Source organism: Caretta caretta, chromosome 1, assembly GCF_965140235.1.
Source record: "Caretta caretta isolate rCarCar2 chromosome 1, rCarCar1.hap1, whole genome shotgun sequence".
In the NCBI taxonomy this organism is placed as follows: domain Eukaryota; kingdom Metazoa; phylum Chordata; order Testudines; family Cheloniidae; genus Caretta; species Caretta caretta.
In genome coordinates this window covers 311,963,124-311,984,284 of record NC_134206.1, presented here as the reverse complement: position 1 = coordinate 311,984,284, position 21,161 = coordinate 311,963,124, and the positions used below count along the sequence as shown (strand labels likewise).

At 43.3% G+C, this 21,161-nt stretch overlaps 1 long non-coding RNA gene across 3 annotated transcripts in view; it reads right to left on the bottom strand.

Moving 5' to 3' along the window:
* The window catches only part of LOC125630676 (uncharacterized), a 58,433-nt gene extending 39,966 nt beyond the window's left edge, over positions 1 to 18,467 (bottom strand). Inside the window, exon 1 of one of the 3 annotated variants that reach the window (XR_012666541.1) lies at positions 18,362 to 18,467. This is a non-coding gene — a long non-coding RNA (uncharacterized LOC125630676). The remainder of the gene's footprint in view (positions 1 to 18,361) is intronic. The other 2 variants (XR_012666542.1, XR_007354740.2) reach the window with 2 other exon arrangements.
* Between the last annotated feature and the right edge of the window lie 2,694 nt (positions 18,468 to 21,161).

The window sequence follows — 21,161 nt, the reverse complement described above, 5'->3', positions numbered from 1 at the left end:
CAGTCTTACAACTGACATTAATGGGAAGTGGATCAGGTCAGTGCTGGATTAAGGCACAGACACTACAGAACTGTACAAAAGGCCCTGACTTCTGGAGTCATTTGATTACGTTGGAATCTAAGCTTTCATTTCAAAACAGAATAGTATCTAGCCCTCGTGTTTACAAAGAATAGCTTGGAAATGTGATGTATGCCTGAGTCTGCAGACAGCCTGCAGTAATAGCTCGGGTGGGGGGGGACGGTGAATAGCCCCATGCATCACAATGAAGTGTTAACTCCAATGTACATTGCTCTGGGAGTCCCTGCCACCCCAGCAAAGGGCTCTATGTGTGGCAGGAGGAGAAGAGTGAAGTGGGCTCACTCCACTCAACCAAATGAATACATCCTGGCTGCTGGGGGTAAATACTACGGATTCCCTGCTGCCATCCCAGAAGTGGGAGAGGGGAAGCCTGCTGATGCAGCTCCTGAGAGGAGGAACCCTGTTGCCGCTGCTGGGAGAGAAGAAGGAGGGCCCATGCTCGTGTCCCAGCAAGTCAGGAGAGGAGGAGGACATAGAAAAAGGAAAGTACTATCTGGGAGGAGTTATGACGTGACTAGGTTTCCAGGATTGCCTACATTCAGTCCTGGATGAGACATCAAGTGAGTAAGGCAAGTAGCATTTCATTTGTTAAGGGCAATGAATAAATTTTAGGGCTATGAGAAACTTACAAGTTTTTAACCATCATTTCTGAATGTCTGTGGGAGCAAATCCAAACCTATTTCCAAATCTATTGAGAAACAAGAAAAAATGGAAGAGGTGCCATTCATCGAAGTCATTAATCCTAAATAAATTACTAAAAAACCAACACTTTCCTAATCTTGGTGTGTTTTGTTTTCACTGGGGATAAAACTAACTCCATGCACATCAGGCTCTGTGTTGGTGAAATCTTCAGACTAGAGCCAGGTTGTGGAGCTGTTGTACAGCCTTTCTAGTCTATAGGCCTCTCTGTCATCACCTGTAACTAGAGCTGCTTGAAATTTTTCACATTAAAGGCTTTTCTGCAGACAAAAGATTTTTTCTTAAAGTCACATTTTTTGTGCAAATTGTCAGCACTGAAATTTTCCATTTTTCCTAAAAGTTTGTGATTTTTTTTACCCATTTTTGAAAAATCAAAATTTGTATAAAAATTATTAAACATTTTTGTTTACCAAAAATACAATTTTTGGTAAATGAAACTGTTTGATAAGGATTCTAAAGAGAATTTTGATTTTAAAAAGCCATAAGAATGTCAAGGAAACTTTCACAAAACCCAGAAACAGTTTAGAAATGTCCCACAAAAACTTTTTCAAACACTTCTGCTCATAACATGATATCCCAGTTCCACTTATGCAGGGTTGGCACAAAGACTGTGCTTTTAAAAGTGTTTGATTACACAATTTAGCACCTGTCACAATTTTTGTTTTTGATATTAGCAGGGGTTGAAAAAGTATTGCTCCAAGTGGCAAAAAACTGACTTCAACAGTAATTTGGATGTTACAATTCTAACCTTGGACCTAAGTAACAAGTGGGGAATAGGTGTGTTCCTTAAACTCTCTCCTTCCCTGCTCAGCACAACGTTAATATGGCTGCTACATCTCCTTTCATTATGACATCTATTTTAGCCCAACTTCAGTAGGGTGGCCTGTGATGCTGTACAATCTGTACTAGTGCATCATTGGGTGCAGACCTGCAAACTCCTAAGCATTTTTGCTGAAGTCAATGGGAACTGAAGGCAGGTAGAAAATCTTGGAGGAGCAGGATGAGGTTTGTAAGTCAATGAACTGGTGCAAATGACATTGAAGAGATGAAGTAATTCAGCCTCCAGAGTTAACTTCTGTTCCTTCAGCAATCAAGAAACAACAAAGGGTAAAATGTTCAGAAGGTCTCGCATGACTTCGGAGCCTAAGTCCCATTTCAGAAAGTGACATAAATACTTACTTAAATAGTCAGTGGGAGAGAGAGAGTGAGTGACTCTATAGCATAGTTGTTTATGTTCTCACCTAGAAGCCGCAGGCCCTGTTCCAAGAGGTTTGTAATTATGTTATACAAAATGGAACAGCTTCAAGAGGAGAGGTAGTGACCCCCCCCCCCCTTAGAATACACATAGCCCAGTGGTTAGGGCACTCACCTGGGAAATCTGGCTTCAAGTCCCTGCTCCACATCAGGTAGAGGGAGAATTTGAACCATGGTCTCCCACATCCTGGGTGAGTCCTCAAACCACTGGGGTAAAAGGGTGGCCTCTCAATTTTCTGTGAAAAGGAGCTGACCTGGCTTGAACACCTAACTCCAGAAGAGTATTCATACCCATGAATCCTCAGCACAAGGAGTTACCTAACTCCCTTTGGGGGACAGAGCCTAAGCTCCACCCTTCTCCTCATTATTTCCTACTGACTAGTTTAGGTGGCTCCCAACTCAGCATGCTGGTTTCTGTGAATCCCATTCTCATGCACCTAACTTTTCCCCATGCATTGTACAGGGAGGTTGGGTGCCTAACTCAGGGCTGTGGATTCCAGTCCATAGCAGGGCCCTTCTACTTAAGCATTGCAACACTGAGTCTAAAGGCTTATCTCCACAAACATTTAGTTAGCAGCAAGCTGGGATGTGAATCTACCCTGCACTATCCTGCATGCACTAACTGTCGATGTGGACCCAGCTGACACACATTAACAGTTTGTTAATGCACTTTGATTAGTCCCATTTCAATGAGGACAAGATCAAAGTGCATTAACAAACGGTTCATGTGCATCACTGGGGCTAAGTGGACAGTTAGTCCGTGCCAAATGACTGCTACTTCATAACCCAGTTTGCCTCAAACTAACTGCCCATGTAGACAAGCCATAAGTCCCCTTTGTAGATCTAGCCCTTCGAAGCTTAAGCCTAATTGAAAATCAATAGGATTTAGGCTCTGAAGTGGGAAATTAGGCTTCCAAATCAATTAGGTGCTTTTGAAAATGTGACCCTAAATCACAAGTTGGTCTCTGTGTTTTTATTTACCATTCCCTTTCTATGGATTGTGGCCATATGGCTACGGTTGTTGCTTTGCCTAACCTGGCTTCCTTTCCTTTGGGTCATCTGCACTGGAGGAATTTTGCTGACAAGAAAACAAAGAGCATGCGTTTACTAAGCACAGATATATGTTCACATGTACATAGGGTTTTTTTATCACTTCATGCATTTCTGCTTCAGAATGCACCTCTTTATTGTAACGTTTATCTGAGAGAATACAGAGGAAGCCCTTTGAATAGCTGAGCAGAAACTAAAAGGTAATCCACCTAAAATGCAATAACGTGGTAATTTTGTGTATTTTATTTCTGAAGAATTCCACATTTATGCTTGCTTTGGGAGCTTTAATAGAGCTTGATGAAGTGTCCACAGTCTCCAAGAGACAGGCAACAGCATCTAAATTATTTAAGAGAGCATCTGCAGCATTATAATGACTACTAACCCATCTCTGGGAATAAAGGTCAGCAAATGTATTAGGGTCTTTGTGCATTGCTTTACTGACATTTTCCAGTGCCTTCCCCACAGTTTTTTAAAAAAGAGAAAGAGAATAAAATGCAAACACTGATTTAATGGCAATCTCTGCCCCAATTTCATGCTTCGAGTTGCTTAGTGATAGTCAAGAATAGTTGGCTCTAAATGATAAGAATGTAATGAAGACTGGTAAACTGGAGAAAGATGTTTTTTAATTTTTTTTTAATTTGTCATGGCATTATCTAATCACACTATGCAATTGAAATATGCAACAATATTCAGTTACCCATTAATAAATTAAACTCCAGAACCTACTTATTGAATTATTGGCCAGCTCACACTCAACCAAAGAGAGAGAGAGACCATTATCGGCTGTGCAGTCTAGTGGGGAGAGGAAAGGCAGTGAGCAAGGAAACATGGGGTTCTCTTCTCTACCCTATCACTGATTCACTTTGTAAGTCTTTAGGAAAACTAAGGCCGAGGGAATCTATCTGTACCAACTCTGAATCTGATCCTGCTGCCTCTGGTAACAATGGCAAAACTCCCACTCGCTTTCTTGTAAGATGATCCTGGAGACTAACAGAAAAAGTTACTAAGTATTATTAGTGTTAGAATTAATACCTTCAAGTCGGTAATGGAAAAAGGAAATCCAGGAGAAAGAATTGTACATTTCTGGGATTTATAAAGCCTTTAGGCAAGTGCCTGAAACCTTCACTGCAAACATTTGTTGAAGTTAGTAACATATATGTTTAATATACATTCTTGGCTGCTGAGATAGGGCAAGTCATGAGCAAATAATTGGTTTTGGTTCAGGGGCCAAACAGAAAATTAAAAAATATGGTCTGGTTCATTCAAATTGAAACAAATATTTTCATCTAATCAAAAAAAACACACACACAAAACTATATTTGTCAGCTGACTGAAAAAAAAATTTAATTGTTTTTTTCAGTTCAGTCTTTTTGAGTGTTTTTCACCTTCTTTTTTTCAGTTGTCCAAGTTTGAAATTGAAATGCCATTTCAAGACAAAAACTCAAAGCAAAACATTTCAAAATGAAAAATGTTTTGAACTGGTTGAAACAAAATGTTTTGACTCTTTTGAACATTTTTCCTATTGCAACTATTTGCCAAATTCAGGAGTTTTGAGAAAACTCCTTCCGCCCCTCCCAAAATGCATTTTTTGGCAAATAAATAACTAAAAAGCAATTTGTAGAAAATTTTTTGCCCAACAGTAGTCATTAGGTCACACCAGCCTCCCGATATGGTGAAGCAATCACTTTACCCACAAATGAAATGCAGCCAATGCCCAGGTGGAACATGGCAGCTTCTTACCAGCAAAGAGTAACACTTACATAATTGATTAAAGCAGAAAGAAGAATAGCATATCCATTTGAAAATGTAGTGAGACTGTTGGTGGGCAGAGGGTAATTCCTCAAACTGGAACTTGGGCGGGATACTAGAGATGAAAGGCTTATGCCTGCAAGACCTTTGGAAGATGCAAATCACTAGACAATCGCTAAGAGCAGCAAGTGGGGGCTGTGTTACTAATAGGCAGATTGTGGAGATGGTATAATTTCCATGAGGTCAAAGCTGCACACTGTTGGAATTGATTGCATGGTTGTCATGGAATCAATAAATCAAAATACAGGATCCAACAGACACTGTCCAAAAGCCTACACACCCCAGACATTTTAGGTGTTCAAAATCCAAATCCAGCTCTAAATGTCATGGCTTCAGTCCTTAAATGCCACCATTATTAATCAAAGAACCCTAAAAATGTAGGGCTGGAAAGGACCACGAGAGATCATTTAGTCCATTCTCCTCAGGCAGGAGGCAGGACCAAGTAAACCTAGCTCATCTTTGACAGATATTTGTTCAACCTGTTCTTAAAAACCTCCAATGATGGGGATTCCAAAAACTTCCTGGAAGCCTACTCCAGAGCTTAACTATCCTTATAGTTAGAAAGTTTCTCCTAATATCTAATCTAAATCTCCCTTGCTTCAAATTAAGCTGAATACTTCTTGTCCTACCTTTAGGGACATGGAGAACAATTACTCACTGTCCTTTATAACAGCTCTGAAGAGGAAGACTGTCTCCCACTCAGTCTTCTCAAGACTGAACAGTGTTTTTAACCTTTCTTCATAGATCAGGTTTTCTAAACTTTTTATCATTTTTGTTGCTCTCCTCCAATTTGTCCACATCTTTCCTAATTGTGGCGCCCAGAATTGGACACGGTACTTTGGTTGAGGCCTCATCAGAGCTGAGTAAACCAAGACAATTACCTCCCAAGTTTTATATTCAACACTCCCGTTAATACACCCCAAAACAATATTAGCTTTTATTACACCTGCATCACATTGTTGACTCATGTTCAATTTGTGATCCATTATAACCCACAGATCCTTTTCAACAATACTACTGCCTAGCCAGTTATTCCCCATTTTGTAGTTGTGTATTTGATTTTTCCCTTCTTAAGTGCAGTAACCACACACTATTGAGTATCATTCCAAGAACAAATAACTAATGAGCTTGTTGGGTCAGTGCAGCTGGACATTCCTGCCCCGGCCTAACAGTCTGATAATTTAAATGGGTTTTACATAGAAATAAAAGTGTGAGGCAGCCTATTTAACACACATGGAGTTGCATGCACACAGTGCAAGAGAGTGAGATGGATTCTGTGGTGCTTCTGTATGAATGTTTCTGTACAGAAACACATCATAGTTAGGGCCCTACTAAATTCATGGTCCATTCTGGTCAATTTCACAGTCACAGGATTTTAAAAATTGTAAATTTCATGAGTTCAGCTATTTAAATCAGCAATTTCACAGTGCTGTAATTGTAAGGGTCCTGACCCAAAAAGGCATTGTGGGGGGGTTGCAAGGTTATTATATGTGGGGGGGATTCTGGTAATGCGATCCTTACTTCTTTGCTGCTGCTGGCAGCAGCACTGCCTTCAGAGCTGGGCGGCCAGAGAGTGGCGGCTGCTGGCCGGGAGACCAGCTCTGAAGGCAGAGCTGCCGCCATCAGTTGCGCAGAAGTAAGGATGGCATGGCATGGTATTTCCACCCTTATTTCTGTGCTGCTGCCTGCAGAGCTGGGCCCTGGGTCAACAGCCACCACTCTCTGGGTGGCGTGGTATGTCATTGCCACCCTTACTTCTGCACTGCTGCTGGCAGGGCACTGCCTTCAGAGTTGGGCATTTGGCCAACAGCCACTGGTCTCTGGCTGCCCAGCTCTGAAGGCCGCACAGAAATAAGAGTGGCAATACTGTGACCCCCTTAAAATAATTTTGTGACCCCACCCCCGCAACTCCCTTTTGGATAAGGACACCCAATTTAAGAAACACTTGTCTCCCCTGTGAAATCTGTATAGCATAGAGTAAAAGCACCCAAAAGACCGTTTTTTGTGGGGGGAGACCAGATTTCATGGCTGTGAATTTGGTGGGTCCCTAATCATAGTGGCGTCCGAGTATTCAATCTGTCACTAGCTGAATACTATATTGATTATTTGGACATACTGCCCCAAGGTGAGAATATAGATGCTGCTTGAAGAGCCATCAGTTAAAATATGTTAAGACTCCAGCTGAGAAGTTTGTAGAGATCCTGAACATTTCCTATGATGGGTCCAGCAGCAGTAAAGGCAGTTAAGGGTAACTGTGTACTATATTCTGAATTTATTTCCCTGTGTAAACAATATTCTTCCTTGAGTATGTGTCAGTATGAAGCCCAGGATAAGTGCGTATGCACCTTGTGTGTATGAGATTGAAGTCACTGAAACAGTGGTGTCCACATGTGCACATACCCTGTGCCTTCTCATGCTGCTGAGGAAGGGCATAAAGGGCAAAGCAGCCACAACCCTCCCTCGGTTCCCTCTTACTGCCCCATAGCAGCCATGGAACCCCGGGAGTGGCCGACCCGCTACTCTCCTAAGAGACTTCACAGAGGTTTTTCAACAACTTTTTGTGATGAAAATTCATCTTCACACTCACGTTTCCTTAAATATGACATTTTTAAAAAAAAGATTGCCCCAGCTCACTTCTCTGCAGGGATCCCCATTGCGGGGCATGGGCTGAGGCTGGTAGCTGAAATCCGCCCTGGTGTCATGCCAAAGGATCAGATTGGAGTCGGTGAGCTGTGCTGAGTCAAAGGCCCAATGGAGGTTGGGGCAGTGGATCAGTAGCAAGACAAGAGGCCAGAAGTGGGACAGGAGAACTTGGAAACCAGAGCCAGGAGTGTGAGGTATCTGGAAACATAGCGGGGTCTATCTGCAACCGTGAGCCAGGGCCCACCTAGTTGCACAGACAGCCTCCAGGTATTTCCTCCAGGCCCTAACTATCAGGCCTAAGCCAATCGGGAGACTCAGTAGGCACCACCAATCAGGGCCTCCCCCATGAGTGAAGCATGAGCCCACAGGGCTCCTAGGCTGCTGTTCCTTGTGCTACCAGAGGGGTGGAATGGCAGCATGGAGATGGCAGCCAACTGGGAGCCCGGAGACACGGGTTAAGGAACCGCAGATCCGCACACTTCCTTTATAGTGGGCTGACATGCTTCACACCAACCACCATGTCTAATGGCAGGCATCAGGGTTCAAGTCCTGCCCATCTTGCATATTCTGCCTCAGGGAGACCTACATCCCAGGTAGGTGTTCTGGGTGTACGTCATTCTCCACAAGAGCCTGCAAATCCAGGGAAGCTCAGCTTAAGTTATACCTGCTAGAGCAGGCCACGTGAGTCACTTTGGATCCAGAGGTGATGGTAACTACCAGAGCAGGCCCATAAAATCCATCATTGGCCAGTGTTCCCTCAAGCAGGTACCACAGCTAGGGATCAGGCAGTGGAAAGAAGGCAAAAAAGAGGTCAACTAAGCCAACACTGGCAACTTCCACACTGGCCATCTTGTAACCAGGAACCTCAGCAATAAAACCAGTAGCTATTCTCCTGGAAAAGGGCAACATTGAGAGACAGAGAGAGTGCAAACAAGGCTCCAGCCCAGGAGGACAGACCCAGAAAAAGGGCTTGTAACATCATTCTCCCAAGGACAGAGCTTCCACCAAAACAGAGAGGCACAGGGTGAAATGAGACCCAGGACTGATATCCATATCTGAGCCTCACAGAGGGCTGAGATACACCCTGGAGGACTCTATGTCTGCTCTAGAGACACTGTCTGCACTGAAGCAATGACCAGTTCCTGGGCAGATACTGGTATCATATCACAGTGCCACCACTGAAAAAAGAAATCTACTCATCCTCACCTATACCATCCTACTCCTTTTCTCCAGCATCAAGTAGAGACCTGTCTCCTTTAACTTCAGAGCATGACCACGGGGCGGGTAATAGGGGTCCCTCATTTAGAGCTCCACCTCAGCCAGGGCATGAGTGGCACTGGGCCAACCAGCTTCAATCACCCAGAAGCCAGCAACAACCTGGCACACTTCCTGAGCAGACAATCCCTAACCAATCATGAGTGGTTGCTGTGGAGCTCCATTATAAAACTGATATTCCTGCATTGGGTAACCCCTATGATAGACTTATTTGCCACTGACAATGCCAAGTACCAGAAAGTTTGTTACAGAGAGGGTCTAGCTGCACCAATACAAGTCCCTCATGTAGACCAGGCCTAAGCTACACTGGTGCAGCTGGCTACCTGGCAATTAATAGATGGCGACAGGACAAATCACCAGCATAAGCAAGGCTCTAACATCTGAGATAGGGTGACCAGACGTCCCGATAAAATCAGGACTGTCCCGATATTTAGTTGTTTGTCCTGCGTCCCGACTGACGTACGGTTGAGATGCCATTTGTCCCCATATTTTGCTTCGGTGGCACTCCGGCTTTTTTTTTTTTGCTCGGGGCGGCAAAAAACCTAGAGCAGGCCTTCGTGGGGGGCGGTGAGCCTGTGGCTGCCCCCTATGTGTCCCGACATTTTGTTCTTGTCATCTGGTCACCCTAAGCTGAGAACAGAGCCAATGAAAAAACCAAAAGAATGAGCCTGTGTAGAAGTTACCTAGAATTTAGCAATTTCCTTCACCCCTCCAGATTAGGGAATGACGTCTCAAAACACTGTCAAAATTCTCTGCAGATCTCTGGCTCTTGGCTAGGAAAAAAGATTTTTTCCTGAATGTTGACATTATGAGGGACAACGTGGGTGAGATAATATCTTTTATTGGACCAACTTCCGTTGGTGAAAGAGATGAGCTTTCGAGCTACACAGATGTCATGATTAGGGATAGTGTTACAGTGATGTGATAGCAGCATGCGTTTAGCCTGTAAATTTAAAATTACTTAGAACAGCTTTGACTAAGGCCACTGTTTTTTAAAATAGCATTTGCTTGTTTTCATAGCATCAGTTGTTTATTGGAATGTTCTCTCCCATCCCCAAAGAAAGGTTTCTGCGTGTGTCATATGGACCTTTTAGATTCATGTCATTATTCAGGGCTGACGTCTATTGTGTAGAGCACACAATGTGAAAAACGCACACACACAAAGGTGAAACTCTTCTTATGATGGTGTCTGCCCAGGAGCTGAGATTTCCTGGTCAGTCGTGAAGATCTGCTGGATCAGTAATATAATATCCCCAAAGCACATTTTGAAGTCAGGTGTTGCTGGTTATTAACAAAGGCTAAAGTGTCTTTAAAGACCCAATTTGTATATGAAGAAGGAAAGGCAGACACCTTTTCTCTCTGCTCTGTGGAAGAGAGGGGACAGAGCCAGAAGCTCAATAAGCAAATGTTGTTCCTGGAGGGCTCACTCAGAGGAGAATGTATATCAGCTCCTGAGTCTGGTGTTGGTAAGTCTTATGAAGTTTAATTTTTATCTATCCAAAGTGGAGCTTTCCAATACCCCAATTTAATTCTCTAGCTCAGTTTTTGGTAATGCAGTTTCTGTATATTCCATTTTAATTTCTCTTTTGTTTTGCTTCATGACATTGGCCTTGTAAATAGTGGTAAAAACGCCATAGTTAGCATTTGCTTTGGTTGCAACTTATTTAAGAGGTGTCCTCTCAAAGCATCTCTGAGGACATGTCTACACTGCAGCTGCGAGCATGCTTCCCGAACTCGCATGCTAAAAATAGCCATGTAGCTGGGGGCGTCACATCGGCAGTGGCTTGGGCTATTCACCCGAGTACATATGCAGGAGGTCTTGGCAGATTTGTACTCAGGTGGCTAGCCCAAGCTGTCGCTCATGCTACCCATGGCCACGCTTCTATTTTGGTGTGCTAGCTAGTGTGGCTGTCTACCCGAGCAGGGGAGCACACTCCCAGCTGCATGTAGATCCCTTAGAGGCACCTTACCCAGGTGGAACCAGACCATTATGAAAGGGCTGTCCTGAATGACCTCATTAGCTGGGCAGTCAAGAGAGAATTTAAGAAACAAGCCTCAGAATATGGCTTAAGCAATTGGTCCCATTCCAAGACTAACCAAAGGCTTTGCCACAGGGGTGAACCATGGGTTTCTCCTAGAACTCCAGGCTGATTTATACGGGCAAACATTTGATGGAAACAATATCAAGGTATCTCATAGATTTTTTTAAGGCCAGAAGAGATAATTATGATCATCTGCTCCGAAGTCTTGTATAACACAGGCCATAGAATTTCACCCAGCAATATCGGTGACACTGGCAACTCCATCGTCCAGGAAAGAGCTTAAAAAATAGCACTGCCCTGGATGAGCACAGAGCCATGGCAAAGGAGGAGCTTCATTATAAATACATTAAAAGTTCTCTTTGTGGGGTATTTTTGTTCCAAGCCATTTAAACTGAAGTTGGGTTGCATAATGACCTTTTACTTCAAAAAGGAAAGCTGGGGGGTGTGGAATCCTAAATATTAATTGAAAATGGTGGCATTTAGGGGGAGTAAATGGCAGATATGAAAATCAAATAATATTTGTATAATGGGGGAAAAGAACCAATCATATATTCATCACTGGAATCCACAGAGCTTCTTATCTAACAAGATATTCAAGCTGAATTCTTGTAAAAGTAGCAATAAAAGATTGACCTCATAGAGAATGGCCAAAAGATGCATGTTAGTTCTTCTTTTCATTCTCCGCTCCCCTTCTTTATCAAATGCAGCTATTCATTTTTTAAGGAAGAAATGGATTATTACAGGGTTTCTCAAACTGGGGGTTGGGACCCCTCAGGGTGTCATGAGGTTATTACATGGGGGGTCACGATTTGTCAGCCTCTACCCCAAACCCCGCTTTGCCTCCAGCATTTGTAATGGTATTAAATATATAAAAAAGTGTTTTTAATTTATAAAGGGGGGTTGCACTCAGAGGCTTGCTATGTGAAAGGGGTCACCAGTACAAAAGTTTGAGAACCACTGAATTATTACTTACCTGAATGTTAAACTGTAGAAAGAACAAGAATTTCACTATAAAAATCAGCATTTAAAAGTGGGGGGAAATTGCTGATATCTTTCCTTAAAATATATCGATAAAGTAAATGCTTGTGTTTTAGAATGAATAATGTATGGGTTTCTCTAAGAAGTAGCAGAGTGACAGTATAAGGGATAACATTCCTCTGGAGTCAGACCTACAGCGAGCTAACTGGCTGATTAGCCCCACCTGCTGCACCTGAGAAAAGAGCTGGAAACTTAACTGTCTGGTCCTCATGAAAGAGGGCAGCAGGAAGTGGAGGGTAGAGATTGTCACACTCTCCAGAAAGTAGAGGGGCCAGGAGTTGTGCCTCCATGGACAGGAGCTACAGCAGAGAGGAATTATTCTAGAAACCAAACAGATGGAAGGGAGACAGTGCAAAGTCCTTTATTATGGAGGCTCTGAGGTAAGAGCCAGGAAATTTTGGGATTGCTGGAGTTACTGGTGTGAGAGGCAGACTTGGGGAAGGGTCTGCTCAACCTGCACAGACTTTGAGGGAGGAGTCTGTGTGGGTTTGATTTGTTTTGTTAAGAAGGCTTAAAATAAAAACCAACTAATCCTGTTGGAAACTGGTTCCCGGGATTCTGTGAGAGAGCTACCGACAGAATTACCCCAGGGAGTGAGCTAGCTCAGTAAGGGCAAAACCAGATCCAGCAGGAGGAGGGTGCCAGAAGATAGGCTCCAATCCTTTTCCAATAGGCAGTACTGTATATAGAGTTTGCTGCAGTAGTTATCAAAATGCTAATTATTGGCATCAATCCTACAAGACTCTGGCTCCAGTCCAGTAAACCATGTGCTTAAAATTAAGTCCGTGCTTAAGTGCTTTGCTGGATCTGTTTCTTGCCATCCTCGGGGTGTCTGAGAAAGAAGCCACTTTTGTATAGCAGACAACCAGTTTCTTTTTTTTTTTCTTTTTTCTTTTTTTTTTTTGAATGTGTAACTTGAAAAAATATTTTTACACTTTATACTGGTAAAACACTAAGGAAAGCCTTTATAAATGATATGTCAAGGTTTAATGAATTGGGTCCACAGGAAACTAAGATTTGTTTCTATTTACTACACCAACTAGCACAAGCTGTACAGAATCTTCAGCACATCCTGTGTCAGAGGACTCTAAAAACACATTTCAGAATTACCAGGAGAGTACATATGAAACCAGAGCTTGAAAGTGGGATGGCCTGACAGGCCCTTCAAAATGGAGATAAGGATGGAAGCGTAAGTTGGTGGTGGGGGATGTGAGCAAATGCCTTTTGCACTGGCGTTCTACATTTTACAAGAATTTAAAGGGCAGGCCTTTTCAGGTCAATCTAAATGTAAATAAACATAAGAGATCTCCACATGGCTACTAGGGTTCTCAAAGGGACGTTTTAATGAATATTTTTTGTCTGTATTTCAGTAAGTATTGTAAACATATTAAAAGGGGTGAAAATGTGGGCAGGCAGTCTATCAGGAACCCTTCTCTGGGATTCCTTCTGAGATTTATTACCAGTGGTAGCATTACAGCTTTTTACCTGATAAATACTGTCCTTCTTTTACTTTTCTTGACTCCAGCAGCCTCCTATCTAATCTCCACTGGCTCTAGACTTATAGTGAGAGGTCGGCTCCCAACCCTGGATGTTCTGTGATCCTGTGAAAACTTCCCCACAGCCTCATGCTTCCAGAGCCTTTCCTCACTGCCAAAGTCTCCCCCGTGGCAGGGGAAGGGCACCAATAGTGGGAAGCTGCCAGACCCTTTCTCTGCTGCTGGAGTGTTTCGCTGTGGTGAGGAAAGGCTCCAGCAGCAGGGAGCTGCCAGAACCTGTCCTCAAGGGCTCCCCCTGCAAGAGCCTTTCCCCACTGACCGTCTTTTTCTGCAGCAGAGAAAGGCTCCAGCAGCAGGGAGGCAGCAGGACGCTACACAGCTTAAAATAGAAGCATAGTGGGGGAGGCATGTCTTGAGAGATTAGAGAGCCATGTAAGGTAAGTACTCTAGTACATACCCATGCCCTTCAGGCATGTCTTAATTTTATACACCTCACGATCTGCACTGCTATATATACACCTGTGCTAGGGGCTACACATGTACATACACCACATGCCACCAAAAGAAGCATATGCGATGGGTACATCTTTTGGCTGTGTCATGTATAAATGCATATAGCCCCAGAGCATGGGCGTATACATATCCGTGTAGACGGTGAGGCCAGGCTTAGGTGAGTAGAGTAAAGACACGCCTGAAGTGCGTGGGTGTGCACTGGAGTGCCTACCGTACACAGCTCTCTACTCGCCCCAGCTGCACCTCCTCATCTGTGCTGTTATTTTTAGCAGTGCAGTGTCTTACTGCCTCCCTGCAGCTGGAGCCTTTCCCTACCACAGGGAAAGACTCCAGGTTCTTCATTGTATTAGAATCATAGACTTTAAGGTCAGAAGGGACCATCATGATCATCTAGTCTGACCTCCTACACAATACAGGCCACGGAATCTCACCCACCAACTCCTGTAACAAACCCCTAAATTATGTCTGAGCTATTGAAGTCCTCAAATCGTGGTTTAAAGACTTCAAGGTGTGGAGAATCCTCCAGCAAGTGACCCGTGCCCCATGCTGCAGAGGAAGGCGAAAAACCCCAAGGGCCTCTGCCAATCTGCCCTGGGGGAAAATTCCTTCCCGACCCCAAATATGGGGATCAGCTAAACCCTGAGCATGTGGGCAAGACTCACCAGCCACAAACCCAGGAAAGAATTCTCTGTAGTAATTCAGATCCCTCCCCATCTAACATCCCATCACAGGCCATTGGGCATATCTTCCGCTAGTAGTAGAAGATCAATTAATTGCCAAAATTAGGCTAGCCCATCATATCATCTCCTCCATAAATTTATCAAGCTTTGTCTTGAAGCCAGATATTTCCTTCCTTCCCCCTGTTCCTCTTTAACAGTCTCTCTGTGTGATTTTCATTTCTACTCCCCCCTGCTCCATTTTTTTTGTCTACTCCTCTTTGTGCGGTTCTCTCCTAGTCACTGAACAAACCCAGTATAATTTCATACTTTCAATTTTATTATTTCATTTCATATACGTGCATAAGCAGTATGTTAAATGAATGTTATTTAAGTTACAAAATCAAATGCTCAAAAGTTACAAAATGCCAGATTTATGGTTGCCTGTGAAACCGTAATTTGGCCTATTTCTGCATTCATCCAATGTGCTGAATAAAGTAGGATCCTAGAGAAAAAGTAGTTTGTGGTGGTGTAATTAAAGACTGTATCATAATGCATATGCATGAAAGTGAAATTGAGGTTGCACCAGCACACAAGTGAGAGAAGGGAGATGGTAACTTTTTTTAATTCTTTACAACTCAGCTAAATGTGAATGGAATTTCACGTGACAAAGAAGAGTCACTTCTGGAGTCTGACGGCTTTTCCTCAGCTGAATATGAAAGGCTTACTGCTAACAATGTAGGTGTTTAATGTTTCTCAGAAAAAAGCTTGCAGGAATCTTTTAAAATGGAAAGTTGTAGGCAATCTAAATAAAGGGTTTCTAACAACTGCCTTCATGATATTATACAAATTATGTTAAAATATTTTAAGGTAGCAAACTTGACAAAATAATACATGATTGTGTAATTATGACTGTACCATAGTATATATGCATAAGGGGGTAGAATTAAGGTTGCACAGATAATCATAATTCTGGTGTTTCCTAACTTTTCACTTTATTTGCACTTTGCAATCTTAATGTTCTTAGAACAGTATTTTGTACTTTCCTAGGCTTAACAAAAAAAGTTCACTGAAAAAACCAGAGATTCCATGAAGTGGCATCATATTGGCTCACTACATGGTTCATCAGCAAGGTTGGAACCTTTAGATCCACCACAGAGACTTCTGCCACTTGAGCTAACAGAATAACCGGTAGCCGTTATGGATTGTCATCTTCTATGTGGACCAGCACTAGAGGGAGATGAGAGACTCACTTTGCCATGGACAGGTGTCTGCTGACTGCAATGGAACTGAGTTTTGCTCCAGGCTTTGGAGGGGAGTGTTCCTTAGTGAATACAGACTCTCCTGCCCATTTTCCCCTCCCCTCCCCGCCCCAAGCTTGACTCCTTCTCCCCTACCCCTCCAACCTGTCCACATCCCCAGTCTTGCCTCTTCCCCACCAGTAGCTTCTTGTCCCAGTCCTTTTCTCGTTGCCTTCCCAGTCTCCATTCCTCAGTTTTCTCATCCCAGTTCTAGTCTCCTTGCCCATCCAGTTCTATTTACCCACTCCAGGCTTGCTATCCAAACCCCAGCGACCCAGCCAGTCCGAGTTTTCCCCAACCAGCTCCTTGTCCGATCTATCTCTCCACATCCTTTCCACTGGCTGCCAGTCATAGGCTCCCTTCCTGGGCTTCTCACCTTATCTGAATCTCTCTCTCTACTCCTTTCCTGGCTCCTTGTCCCAGTCCCTTTGCCAAGTTAGTCCCAGTTCTCCATCTCGTTAGATCTGTTTCCTCTCCTCACTGCCTATGCTTCCCTTCATGCTGGTTCCTAGTCCCACTACCCCTTAGCTCCTCATCCAGTCTTAGTGTCGCCCCTGCTCCCTCCAACCAACTGACTTGGGTCCCCCTTCTTTCTCTCACTGGCTTTCAGACACCCTTGTTTCACTCCTCAACCCCCAACCCCGGCTCCCAGTCCCCTTGCCCAACCAGTCCTGGTTTCTCTTACTCTTTATTACAGTCCGGTCCCATTCCTTGTCCCAATCTACTCTTTTCACATCTCCCGGTCTGGCTTTTGTCCCCACCGCACTTGACTCAGACAGCATTCTCTTGCACGCTATCTGGGTGACAGCAGGGGGGTCATTGAGCAGACAGGAAACATTGGCCCTACTCTGGCCTAGAGCAGCCATTACAGAGAAAGTTCCTTACTGTGAATTCCCCAGGGGGCATAATGCTGGCAAGTTAGCTCTTACACCTTCTTTTTTCTGCAGCATGCATGTTGTGGATGAGGAGAGTAGGGAGGAGGAGTGGCTGCAGTTCAATGCGCTCTGGCAATTTTCAACTGGCATATGGTCCCTTACGGGGCCATTGCCAGCCAGTGCAAATTAGAGCATCCTGAGCCAGGGATTTACAGAGAATCAGGGAGGCCCTTTGGGAAGCAGCAGACAAAATTCTGCCTGTATGTTTGCCTCAACAATGTGGTCCAGTAACTTTGTTCATCTAAGTGATGCATCACAGCCTTCAGTATAGGAAATCTTTTTAGTTTGCTCCAGTTCCAGAAATCAGACATGAGAAATGTAGTGAATGGGCAATATTCAAAACCACATTGTGGCATCTGGTTCTGAACATCACTCAACTGATTCTGATTGGTAAGGGCATTTAAATAGAAGGAGGGAGGAGACTCATTACTAATTGCTCTACAAGTAAAAATGAAAATAGCTGCTGCAACTGCAGACAAAACACTATGAAATTGTATTTTAATATTTTTGTGACACTAAAGGAGAACATTAAAATGCTTTTATACGAAAGAAACTGTCAGTCTGAGAAATCTCATATTTTCTTAATACAATTGTGTAACTATCTTGTTTCCCTAATATTTACCCTACAGTTTATTTCACTATAGACATAAATTATGCTGGTAGCTGGAGAGCTCTTAACAAGTGAAAGTGACACAGACAGGAAGACTAGCTCATCAGTTCTTTTCTCCCCAGAACTCATGGCTCTCATTTTAAGTCATATCACATTAATTTATTTTTCTTTCACAAATTATTTTTAGTCCAAGTTCCTTCAGATTGATGTGTGAAGTTATAAAACAAGACAGGTGCATGAACTCCATCCCTTACTTTTCGGTGGTATGTTTGAACATTTTACCAGTGGAGAAAACTGCTGGCAGTGAGATTTCTGCAGCAGGATTTTGCAGTACCTCTTAGGAAGGATGTTTGTACGATTAATAATGGTTGTTGGAAATTCAGGATATGAATCAGCCTCTCTATCCTGTTGATTGGCTCTGATTCATTATGCCAAGAAAAACAATGTAGTTTTGAAAATCACTAGTAATGATTTAAAGCCACATTCTTGTGATAGGTAATAACTATTCTTCTAGATAGGTAATAACTATAGTCCAAGAGAAAGGAAGCTTCTGTTTGGAGCTGATTAAATATACTAACTGATATCACATGCTAAGGTATTACAGTTCTTTGGACAAGTGACTTCCGCTTCTTATGCCTGAATTAATTTAGCTGTTAAATGACAGGCATAATCACTGGGAATGGAATGTTCCCAATCAGAAAAACCCCTCATTGTGTTGATGTGCAACCTAGTATAAACGCAGAACCCTGTCTGACAAATAGATCCTGCCTTTATGCTGAATTACCTTGAGTCAATAATAGATCTGTGACTGTACTCCACAAAGTAGGTATTTTTTGAGCAGTCTTTGACCACAGCAATTTATGTCTGTTTTCCCCTTGGAAATAAGATTTATTTGGAGTAAAGTAGGATGTAAACATTCCATTAACCTCCTGACATACAGTTTCATTGTCCCTTTCTCTTACCTTTTTATCCATGGAAACTTTCCTAGTCGTTCTTAGCTACTGACTCCTGTGGCTTCTGCTGCATACACGCTGACTCCTTAATTAAAATTGCATGCCAGGAAGTAACTGCCAGCTGAATCCATCCCTCCTACTGTTGCATTCTGTCAGCTCAGGGATATTTTGGTGGGGGGGAAGGGGAATGTCAGTGGCTGTCTCTGAAACTAAATTTTGGAAACTGGAAAATGTATGTTGTGTGAAGATTAAATCAGGAAAATATCATAGCTTATTACACAACAAAAATGACTATTGTGAAGGTATAGAGTATTTTCTGAATTATGAATATGCAAAAGAACATCAGGGGAAAAATAATAAGGAAGATGCTAACCTGATGGCTGATCTTGTGAAATCTTCCCACTAGAAGCAGTATTATCCACTTTGACTCTTTCTATATTCTATCTTCGGACCTCCTGTATATTGGTAGTACCTTAAATATCAGGTGGCCAGCACAGAACACAGAATTCCAGAGGAGAGGATACAGCTGATTTATATAATGGCATTAGGGTATTTTCTATCCTGTTGGGTAGCCATTCTGTCTGTTTCCTCTCTTTTTCTTTTTCTGTGATCATCACGCCACATTGATAGGAGGTTTTTTTCATTTGAGTGTCTATGACTATATTGAGGTCTTAACTGTAGACATTCAGGATAAGTTAGAACTGAGCAATGTGTTTTAAGTAGATCAAAATGACTCCTTCCACTGTGAACTACCTTTCATTCTGCCTCTGTCTCTCGTCCGCATTCCATTCCCTACATTCCTCCCATTTTGCTCTGTGAATCCATCATGCCCTGTGTTCCCCATTCTGTCTCCCCCCACATTCATCTGGTAGGATAGACAACCGGGGTGGCAGGCTTGTTAATTTTTGGTGATGCCCAGAACGGATCCAAGTCCTGCCCCCCCCCCCACCACCACACACACACACCTGCCTTGTAAGCTGATAGATATTTTTTTAAATAGTGTAAAAATGGACTGTAAGAATTTAACGGTTTCCCTATATTGCACAATATCACTAAGAATATCAACTTCATTAATACTCTTTTGAATACGGAAACAACCAAGTACTCTTGGATCAATAACCCTCAAAAGCAAATACTTTCTAAAATTAAAACAAAATGTAGCCCCTTCTTTTGCAATGTTCTTCAGGAGGCAGCAAACCCTTTTCATCGTTGTTCGATGGGGCTGCCCCTTCCCCAGAGTGGGGAAGAAGTGGTGACCGCAGGCAAGGGGACAAGACTCCAGGAAGCCCCCTCTGAGTTGTCTCCCGGTGAGTGCTGGGTTGGAGAGCTGCCCCGCCCTCCCTCCACAGGCACAGCAGCCTCCTCAGCCTGTCGCCAGCACTGCTCCCTTTGTTGTAGCCAGCAGCAGCCAGCAAGGGAGCACAGCGGAGTGGCAGGACAGCTGTCCAGGGCACAGGCAGGTATGCTCCAGGGAAGGCGTGTGAGGGCAGCAGGCGGAGCCGGTGGAGAGACCCAGCTGTGAACATTGGTGGAGTTGGGCCCCCAGGCCCTGAATATTGCTGGAGCACGGTTCCAGAGGGCCTAAATGACTCATCACCCCTGTAGACTAATGGATTCTTCTGTGTCCACCTCCCTGTTCGGCTGGAAGCTCTGATCGGTTGGCTTGGGTCTAGATAGAATATGGAGCACTTAATCTGGGAGCATAATGGAGTTAAATCTCATTCCATGGTTTATACAAGCCTGCCACCCCTGGTTGTCTGTCCTATCAGGTGGATGTAGCCCATTCCCAACAGTTGACAAGAATGGGTGAATATCCCCAGAGGGAAAATTTTATTTTTTGTAGTGACCCTGCCACTCGCAGTCTTTATTCAGGCCTAATAAGATGGTGTCAAGACTGGGAGTGGCTGGGTCACTACAACAAATAATTTTCCCTCTGGGGATATTCACCCATTCTTGTCAACTGTTGAGAATGGGCCACATCCACCCTAATTGAATTGGCCTTGTTAGCACTGACCCCCAACTTGGTAAGGCAACTCACATCTTTTCATGTGCTGTATATTTATACCTGCTTACTGTATTTTCCACTCCATGCATCTGATGGAGTGTAAGCATTTAACAGCTTTATATCCCACAAAAGCTTATGCCCAAATAAACTTGTTAGTCTCTAAGGTGCCACAAGGGTTCCTCATTGTTTTTGCTGATACAGACTAACACGGCTACCAAGCAAGGCACTGAATTGAGCCATATGAAGTGGAAATCCATCAACTTCATGAAAAAACTCATGCAAATACAGACAGACATCATCTTCCTTTCCAAATGCAAACAGATGGACATCATACCAAAAGGACTGAAGGTAAAAAATCCATTACAATCAACATACCACACAGACTATGGTGAGAGATTGTGCCACACACTCTCAAAGAAACTGCAGAACCTCCGGATCAACATCCGATACAGCAAACAGGAAAAGATCAAGAATGAGCTCTCAAAACTGGAGACTCTCATAAAAAAACAACCTTCCACACAAACTTCCTTGTGGCTGGACTTTAAAAAAACTAGACAAGCCATTTACAACTTTGCTTCTCTACAGAGGAAAAGGGACACTAAAGTATCTAAACTCCTACATGCCACAAGGGGCCACAACAGTGGTACCCTTAACTCACCCAAAAATATTGTTTATCTATACTCTTAGGACAGACTCTTCTGCTGGGCTATCTCAGGGCCTCTCCTTCTGCCCCACCATCCCCATGAACATGATACACTTCTGCAGTGACCTGGAATCCTAATTTCTCCATCTCTGACTCAAGGA